This window comes from Stylophora pistillata, chromosome 6 (genome assembly GCF_964205215.1).
Source record: "Stylophora pistillata chromosome 6, jaStyPist1.2, whole genome shotgun sequence".
NCBI classification, from domain to species: domain Eukaryota; kingdom Metazoa; phylum Cnidaria; class Anthozoa; order Scleractinia; family Pocilloporidae; genus Stylophora; species Stylophora pistillata.
Genome location: NC_142524.1, coordinates 33,084,169 through 33,094,890, shown reverse-complemented (window position 1 = coordinate 33,094,890; position 10,722 = coordinate 33,084,169). Strand labels below are relative to the sequence as shown.

Below are 10,722 nucleotides of genomic sequence, written 5' to 3'. Positions count from 1 at the left end.
ATTTTCACATTCCCCCTAAGATAAATGATCACCTCGATCCATCATAAAAGGCAAAAAGGTTTGCAAACAGACAAATTTGCGGAGCTTTTGGACTCTGCATCACATACAACGCCAGCAAAGGTATAGACCGCGCGAAGCAACATGTTCCTTGAGCGACCAGGTACAGGTACTGGCTCGGCCAATCCCAGCATTCATTCTGACCCCAGTGTTAGCAAAGTCGCTAAATGATTCTTGCTACGTGATTTCGTTGTGTTTGGAAGAGGACCCAAGAGTAACACTTCTTCTCTTGAGAGCTCACCTAAAGAAACAAGGACCATGAGTGTAGATGGTGATCAACAAGGCAATCAAGTCTTTATGGACGCTGAAAATTATATCAAACAAGCCAGTGAGATGTTACAACGAGAAGCAGCAAGACTTCGCCACGAGAAGGAGGCGATCGACGCCATGTCGAAAAAGTTGGAACATGTTCATTTTTCTTCGACTATTCAGCTGAATGTTGGCGGTCATCGCTTTACGACAAGTCTTCAAACACTGACCAAAGATCCAAATTCAATGCTAGCAGCCATGTTCTCAGGGAAGTTTGAAATGAAACCTTCTGATGATGGCGCTTTCTTTATCGACCGAGACGGAACACACTTCAGGTTCATACTCAATTATCTTCGCACTGGGAAATTAACTCTGCCAGTAGGAGCAACATTTCTAGACGAACTTGCCGAGGAAGCTGAGTTCTACCAGATCCAAGGGATACTGGACGAGTTAGCGTCTAAAGCGCCGAAGTAATTTGAAGATTCAGTGATATTGACGAATGAGGAGCACCGAAGCGTGTTAAATGGTTGGTTGCTTCCACAAGAGGGCAAATGGAAGCTTCTTTTCAGAGGTTCCCGAGATGGCTTCGAGGCTCAAACGTTTCACTCCAAATGTGACAACAAAGGGCCCACTGTCACCATTGTGAAGAGCAAAAATTCCATTTTTGGAGGATTCACTGAAAAATCGTGGAACAGTAAGTATATTGATTGATCATAACGAGGCTTTGTACGGTAATGTTATTTTAAGTCGTTTTTAGCGGTGATAAAACTCAATTTCAATATTTGAAGGATGCTACAAAAGAGGAAAAGAAGATCTGCAAAATAACTTGAAGCGGAAAGAGACAGAAAGAAGTGCAAAAGAAAAAAAAGTTTGGCGTAGGATCTCAGTTTTCATAAGAATTGAACCGTTAATGAAATCAGAATGAAATATATTTATAAATTTAGCATTTCAAATTCCCTTCAAACTTCTTCCAATGTAGACACGCATTGCAAGTAATCAACATGACGAGCAATTAGCCCTCGTTCAAGACGATTTCAAAGTTGTGCTATGGTTAAAATGTTATTTTTATGTTTTAGTTAAGGTGATGGAAAACAAGCTAGAACATATCTTTTGTTTTATTTACGTGTGGAGTCTCTAAAGCGTAACAAGCTAGACATTGTTAATGTAAGGAACTTAAGGTTACTCACCCTCTCCCCCCTGTCCCTCCACTAGATTATAAAAGCACATCAGTTTTAATGTCCAAAAATGCCTAACCGCATCATAATAATAGTAAATTTTTTGAAAGTATATTCTAACTTTCCAGGAGGAATAATTTTAGAAGGGTCCCGTTACCTGATGGGACTGTTGCATTAAAACAGCTAGAGTAAGAAATAGCCCATTGTCTGAATTTACTATTTGTTTAGTATAATGCCTCATTTAAGATTGCCTAAACAATTTCTGTTTTTGACCGTCGAGAAAATGATTACCTATGTTAAGAGGTTTTAAGCTATTCAATTCGACACTTCGTAGCAATACAAAATAATCGACATGTATGTTTTATTTCCTTTCCCAAAATTGAACCAGTGAGAGTCCTGAACAAAATCAATAGTAAGATAAACAATACCCTATTTATACCAGAGCTTAAAAATGTTTTAAGGTAGCTTTGTCAAACACGGTTTAAATTTTCTTTTCTTGTTAGAAGCCGCTTAGAATTATTTTTATTGGCTTTAACTTCAGTGCTTTGAAAATATAAATTAATAGCTACTAAATCCTATGGAAAATTCAGTTTTCTCAGTTCTCCGTTTTTTATTTTACTTCAATTAAACCGATTTGAATGAACATGTTTTGCCAGCGTAAAACACAATTGTGATATAGCCGCTTTTTCAGCGGATGTCTTGATTTCTTATTTGTTTTATAATGCAAATATTAAATCTGTAGCATTATTTCTGTCTTACCGACAGGTTCCAATGAATGGATCAGGTGCTCACAGGCATTCTTTTTCAGCATAGTCAACCCCAGTGGACTGGGTCCAACTAAAATGCCGCTTGTTAACAGTCACGAGCATGCCATCTTCTGTAGCGCAAGCCATGGACCAACATTTGGAGCAGGGCATGACTTGCATATATCAGGAAACGCAAATCTCAATACATCAAGTTACACCTACATCGGCAACTCTTATCAGTGTCCTACAGGACGGAACGCTGCAACATTCCAGGGGGGAGTAAATAATTTTACTGTGATAGATTACGAGGTGTTTGGACTTCACAAATGACAAACCAAATACTCTTTCCCATGTCAGAGACCACAAGGCGAGTAATATGTTCTCTAGAGCTGTAGTTTATGTGTTTTATAATCATCACTTAGAGATCAGCGTACCAGTTTCACTTCTTACTCTCGCTAGCTAATAGAGCCATTTTGCCCCAATCTTCACATGATCAACTAATTACTCCACCCCTCCCTCCCTTTTCTTCTTGCTTGATAAGCCAATAATCGCGGAACAAAAGCTCAACTCACAGATTGCGTCACCACGCCGTTGCTATCTTATTTATTTCAACCAAAGTGCAGCGTTTGGGGCTAATATAGAATTGATTTAGTCGTTCGTGTGGGCACGCCAATCTGCACCAAAGTTTAAGTGTCATGGGTGTCGTTTTGGGAAAATCTTAGCATCCTTCTTAGTGAATAACTGTATCCTGTTTTTTTTTTTGTTTCTTTGTTTTTTGGAATTGAAAACTGTTATGAATGTTATGTCCTTGAAAGAACGCATTGATTATGGCTCAATTGAAATTGAGATCTATGCACTTGGGGTTTGAGAGAATCTGAGGTTAACTTATTTCAAGTACTGGTAGAAGATATCATTTTACTTCATTTCTGTGATTGCTTTTTTCATTGGAACGGACAGTGTAGTTTTAAAGTAGACTGCAGGTGTTCATCATTCTTATTTTCTTTTAGATTTAACTATGGCTGTACATATGTAATGTAACTTTCTCTTTTTCAGAACTCAACCACAGACTTGTTGCAGTGACTCCAAGTGCATTTTGGGAGGTTGGGTGATATGCTGTTTGGGAATTGGAATGACATGCATCCATTTTGATACCGGCAGAAATTAAGAAGTTAGTGACTGTTTGGTTGTAAGTCATTTTGTAATTATTAATTAAGGCATAAGGTCTAAGTGAACAATTTCTCGATAGCCTCTTTTAACTATTAGCTAAAAAATTTATTCAGTCATCCCTCGCGTGAGATACATTGACAAGTTTTACGACCTGACTGCTATTGATAGGAGCTGCAAGGGTTATTTTACATGCCTCATTTTTATTGTAATACGGTGTTGGTCGGCCCAGCGTGACTGCTGGGCTGAGTCATGTCATGCAGGCCGGAAGATAATTGGAATATTTCGGTCTTAGTAATGACGTATAGACCTTTCATGAATCTCAAGCCAAGCCATTTTCCCGTCCGACCCTGCCACAGAGTCAATAGGTACTTAGTATCCTCCCGATTTAACAGGTTCTTTGTAAAACATGCATGTTTTATTTCAAGATTATACCAATAAATATCCTGAGCTAACGATACAACCTCAACGCAAAACTCTTATTGATCTCTTTTCATTCTCAACTCTCCCCTTCCCCTCAATGGGGAAAAAATTGTACTTATGTGAAAAAGTTGACCCAACATTTTTTTTTTAAAGTAGCACTGTTAATCAAGCGAAATATTCTAATTACGCTGCAACGAATATAAATTACTTTGTAATGAATCCTAATGATCAACCTGATAGGAAAATGTAGAAATGAGTCGATGAAACATTTGAATCAAGTTGATAAAGATCCATGTTTTGAGCAGTTCTAGCGTTAGTAATGAGGGTTTCCTTCAGAAACCATAACATATTTTGTCTGTATAAAATGCACCCGTAAGAATTTGTTGATTACCGCGTATCACGTTTCCAAAGAGTAACCTAACCATTCGAAATCTAACCATTCACCTTGTATTGAGCAGTTGAGCAATTGTTACTCCTAAATAACTGTGATTTTTACCTCAATATGCGGTCACTTCTATTAAGCGGTGGTCACCATTTAAGTCCCAACGGCCGGTTTGAATTGCCTCTAGCAGTGTTGAACAATCTCTTAAAGTAAAAGTAACGATAATATTAAGTTCAACTAAAATTTAATCCATATTCATCTCCTTAAGCATTTTTAATAAAATTTCTGTGCATTATTTGGTCAATTATGGCATAAAATGACGTTTTAATTGTTTCTTTATAATCAGTCCTATTCTGTGGAACATACATACATTTTATTGAACACATCCCGTCTGGGGTTTTCAGTGAACAATTACATAATTTACATACTTTGTACTATATATACAAAACTAACTAATAACACGTTATATACAATATAAATTACTTATAACTTTAAAATAGAATGCTTATTTAAATAAAAAGTCATTCAGGAGATACCTTTTCAAAGCTCTTTTAAAAGAAGTTGGTTTTTCATATAGTTTCAATCTTGAGTCAAGTTTATTCCAGATGGCTACACTTCTATAATAAAAGGTCCTCTGACCTGTTATAGTTTTAGAAAGGGGAATGTTGAGTTGTTGAAAGTTCCTCGTTATACGCCCAGATAAGCTGCCTCTTGTTACAAGCTCGGATGTCAAACATTCAGGCGCTAGGCCCGTTTTACATTTGAATGATAAGGTAGCGTCACGATAGTACTGGATTGATTTTACCGGTAGCCAACGTAGATTCCTTATCGTGGAAGAAATATGATCGTACTTCTTTACATTGCAAATAATGCGGGCGGAAAAATTTTGAACATATTGTAGCTTATGAACATTACAAGCTGATGTGGACAACCATACTGACGAACAGTAGTACATCTTACTAAAACATGACAAGTGCGTTAATTATAGTTTCAAGCAGATCTTTGTTAAAAGCGAATCTAATGCGGCTTAGTTGGGATAGTTCCGACATGCAAAATGAGACGGTCGCAGAGATATGATTGTCAAAGGATAGTGTGGGATTGAAAGTAACACCAAGGTCTCTGACTGTTTGGGGCTGGGATGACTTCCTTTCCAAGCAGGGACAGTTTAAAGTCTGGTACTTTAAGAGACATTCTTCGACTGCCAAAGACCATCAGTTTAGTCTTCTCAGGATTAAGCATTAAGCAATTGTCGAAACACCAATCGCGTATGCGTTGTAGATCAGAGTTCACTCTTTCTATAGCTTGAGTAGAATCATTCGCACTAAAGGAAAATAGAAGCTTTGTGTCATCCATATAGCATTCAGTTGAACAATCCTGACAGATGTTTGGTAGGTCGTTTCCCATAAATGCTAAATAATGTATTTAGCGATCAACCTGTATAAAGCGGTCACCCATTCTCCGTTCTTTCTCAATCGAAGTAAATCTTTTCAAACTCCAGATGAAAAGTAAATATGCTAAACAACAATTCGTTATCGAAAGCTCACAAGCAATGAAATGATATTTCTCCAGCCTCTATTCTTCACAGCAAATCTAATTACAGAGTAAATACGAGTACGACATGAAATGAACCTTCCGAATTGAAGACAGATCAGTACAGCCTATAAAATTATAGGCTGATAGTTTCTAAAGAAACTGTTAGGGGCTGCGTCGGTGGGGTTAACGAAATAATTTGGATATATCAACAAAGTTGAAATGGTAAATTGGCCACCGTAACGATTACAAAAGCTGACGTTTCGAGCGTTAGCCCTTCGTCGGAGCGAATAGAGGAATTGTGGGTTTTGTGTGCTTTTGAAGGCAGAAAATGGAGCTACGTTATTGGTGGGAACATGGCAACGAGAAAAACACGAATAAATTAGTGAAATGAAAAGCGTTCGTTGATCCCTGTGGGATTTAGACTGCCGGTTTGAAAGATGAGCTTTTGTTCAAGAGTTTTACGGCTTTCCGTGCTACCTAAGTGTAAGGAAAGACCGCAGATTGCCATATGTTGCTTAGAATGGTTAGGTAGATTAAAGTGCCTAGCGACTGGTTTCGATGTGTCCTTGTAAAAAAACAAATACGTTTTAACAAACTACTTTCAACCTCAACCGACAAAAAGCTACTTAACACTATTACACAAGACAAACTTCAACTACCTTACATGAAACTCCTACCTAAAGGACATAAACTGACTGATACTGCCTCACCCTCAAACCTTCACAATCTAACAGGACGACCCATTATAAGTGCACACAGCTGGACGACTTCTAACCCCTCACGTTTACTTGGTACAGAACTTGATAAAATTATTTTACAACTGAAAGACATTTTTGAAGAACGAAACATTCCCTTTCCTTTAATTTACAACTCAACAGACCTTTTGGACTCATTTCACAACTTTTATGTTGACGATATTGACCATTTTACTTTAACGACTTTTGACTTCACATCACTCTACACCAACATCTCACATTCAGACACCATCCATGCCATCACCACCAGTTGCAAACTATTAAACCTACCAACCTTTTACAGAGACTTTTTACTTAATTTAAACAATTTTATTAACAACCGTAACTTTTTCTTATCAGGACAGGACGTTTACCAACAAATCAAAGGGGTTGCTATGGGCAGCTACCACAGCCGGAAAATCGCTGACCTGGTCTTGCTGCTCAGGGAATTAACTTTCTTTTCGGAACGCGACACCACCGGACTTTTCCTTTTTTGTAGATACATCGACGACGGATTTTTGTTGACAGACAAAAACAACATTACAGATATTATTAACCATTTATCCACTACATATCCTTCACAAATCCCAATCACTTTCACCACAAATTGTCGTTCCATTCACTACCTAGACCTCACAATTTCCCTCAATTACCACACCATACTATATCACAAAATTCACCATCAAATTTACCAAAAACCCCATCACAAATACATGTACCCCCATTTCTCATCAAATCACCCACAACACATTTTCACAGGCATCATCAAGACTGAAACTGTACGATACAGCAGACTATCTAAAACCAAAAACGATTACGACTTTATACACAAACTCTTTTCTCTACGACTGACCGCTCTTGACTGCCCCAACTAATCACTAAAAACTCTTACCCCTGGCTACCTTACCACTGTCACAAAAGACGACAACTCACCAAAAGAAACCAATCCACGAAAAAATCTACAATCTACTACCGCAGCAAATACAACAAACACGCACGAACAGACAAAATAGTACGCCACATCCTATACAAATACCACAACATGCATATCCCCAAACTCACCAAAGCATACAGCAACACCACCAAACTGCACACCATGCTACTCACCAATAAGCTATTACACTCGAAAATTACCAAATAATAAAAAATTTTAATGCCATTAAAAATATACATATATATGTAAATATATTTTTTTTTTCTGTATTTCAATTTTTACAGTTTATGGATTCCAACATGATCATTACATTCTTATACATTTATTTACCTTGAGCTATTTTTAAACTAAATCGCAATAATTCTCATAAATATAGAGAAGACATCCCTGATGTTCTTTTCTTAACACTTTAATTCCATTTCGAGACTGTAGTTGACCATTAAAGCCACTATGTATATAATTCTTAGGTAGTTTATTAAAGAATCTACCTTATTCTTTCCTCGTTATAATCTTTCGACATTTTTCATTGATAATCTCAAAGAATTTTGTAATCTATCTTAGCTCATTATTGCATTTTAACTCATAATTGTACTTTAACCTGGCTCATTACACTTATTTTTATACATAATTCTTGTCAAAACTCGAATTTGTTATAAACGTACTATATTTCTATACTTATAGCCTTTCCTTTTTTGCGGGGCTTTCTCCGCACTATCTCCATAATTGTACTATCTCTCATAATTGTACTTTAACCTTGCTCATTACACTTATTTTTATACATAATTCTTGTCAAAACTCGAATTTGTTATAATCGTACTATATTTCTATACTTATAGCCTTTCCTTTTTTGCGGGGCTTTCTCCGCACTATCTCCATCAAAAACTGTCTATTTGTTACTAACATCTATTTTATATTGTAAAAGTATGCAGAACAATTTAATCCACTTAACTCTTGGTATGCTCTATGCTTTATTTATTGTGTCACATCTACTCAAGCTATTGTCTACATTAATAGATTGGATGCATCTACTCTAGCTATTCTCTACTTAAATAAATCAATACAATAATTGTTCTCTTTCTGATCTTTAATTTATTTAACTCACCGTTCGACACCATACTTTTCGGCGAACCATTCACAGCAAAGATGGATCGATGCATCCCAACAGTTAATCACTTTCCACAGCCAGATTAGAACGAAAGATCTCAACAATAAGTCCTCGCCCTCTTCCAACAACGTCCGATAACCTTACATCGACGTCTCCATTCAATTCCTTCTGCTAACGCACGCAATTATCTCCTTTATCTCTAGAAATAATTCATTTTCTAGACATCTCGAGGGTCAAAATCCCTTTTACGACGAAGATCGATTGAACACTCTTCATCAATTTCCCAAGAGCAATCGCGCGTTACCCGTACGTCATAAGACTCACGCAATACGATCACGCCATTCTGACGTGACCGTCCCAGATTAAGATCTTTCAACTCCGCTATTTCGCGACACGGAGCCAGTAGCGAAAATCTTTTTTCGTTATAAATATATTTTTTCCTTTGGATATTAAGGATAAGGCAGCTCCCTCTCATATTTCTCAAGGTATCTATCTTTATTTTCTTCATATAAATAATAACACACACATCCCCTCTTAATTCTAATTCCCGTTTCGTGACACTTCCGTTCAGTGTACACATAGTTGAAATTATTATTTTTGTTTTTTGTTTTTATTCATTTAATTATTTTTCTTTTAAAATACCTAAGTATTCTCTCCTGTATTAGCACCGCATTCTCTGTTTCTCTACATGAGCATTGCATTCTCCTCCGTAATACCTCCAAAATTTTTAATTTGTTTACATAAGCTTTCTCTTCTATTATATCTGAAATTTTTCTTTATTTAGTATACATATTTACCTCCCTCTATATTATCAAAACTGCATATGTATATATATATATATTTTTTTCCTTTAGAATAGGTTCCAATCACTTTCTAATTTCTCACTATAATTGTGTAGTTTTTCTCGCTTCCTTCAAAGAGGACTCGGCACGAGGATGTCAGGCATTGACCTGGTACCAGGTTAGAAACATCCTCGCTCGGTTGTGCTTTGCCCCTGACGACTCACAACCATAAGGAGCCTTGGTGCCGATGCATCCTTCTCTCCTCACCCGGCCGGTTTGATTTCCATTTCTCTCCATCTTTGAACAACTTTTATAGACACTTCACATCTTCTTTCACCCCTCCTCGATCAACACTGCTCCTCTTCTACCTATATCCTACCCATTCCTACAGTCTCCTTTCCATAAAAATAATTGTAAAAGGAGAATACTTTATTTTTATCAATGATCCTTTTTTCCTATCTTACTCAATAACCCCCTTTCCCTTCCTACAGTCAAAAACAGACACCCTATTCCACAAACCCGATGACCAACCTTTACCCCACCACAACCCTACCCCTAACCCAACCCTAATCTAGCACTAACCCTAACCCTAACCCTAACTAACACTAACCCTAACCCTGATATAACTCTAACCGTAACTATAACCAAAACTCTAGTATAAAATTAGCAATTTAACCCTAAACCCTAAATGCTTCGCCCCCTCTTTCTAATAGTTACTCTTATATAATATTTTAACTTCATTATATTTTATTTTATTTTGATTTATTTACTTATTTATTTATTTATTTTTTATTTTAATAATATATAACATATATTTTTTACAATTTTAAATTGAGTTTAGGAGCGTGCTGTTGTTACAGAAGTCGCTCCCTCAATTTTAACACCTAACTTTTATGTTCATTTTACACACTCATTTCCACCCTTGCATACGCTTGGTTCCTTTTTTACCCACTGATCACGAGTTTGCTCATCGGTGAAGTGGGAACCCATTTTCATGGGATCCCATACATCAACACCAAGGGAAGCCACAAAGGTTGCTAGTGAAACTATTGATTAATATATTTAATACTATACAAACGTCTCGAGGTCTCAGGTGCTTTTTTGCCGCTTCCGAGTTGCAAGTATTTTTACTAAAGGTGACAAATTTCTTTCACAATGAGCTACCTTTGATTGACTAAGCCGCTGTAGGAGATGTTTCGGAAGACGCTGTCCAAGACCAGGAAAATTCGTACACACATTTTTTTGTGCTCGTCTAACCGATCTCTCTTTTCCTAGTCTCTATTTCCTTCAGAAGTGGAAAATTATCCGCATGCGATTGCGCGTTCTTGTTCGCTTTCCTTTGTTGACATGCCAGTGTTCATTTAATCACAAATAAACTTACGGCTGCCGGGCGCTCCTTCTTATTTGATCTTTATTAAAGGCGTTCAAGGGCGAAACA

At 37.0% G+C, this 10,722-nt stretch overlaps 1 pseudogene; it reads left to right on the top strand.

Annotated features, from left to right (window-relative positions):
• Positions 1-263: 263 nt before the first annotated feature.
• LOC111320162 (uncharacterized) lies at positions 264-2,557 on the top strand (annotated as a pseudogene).
• The last annotated feature ends 8,165 nt before the right edge of the window (positions 2,558-10,722 follow it).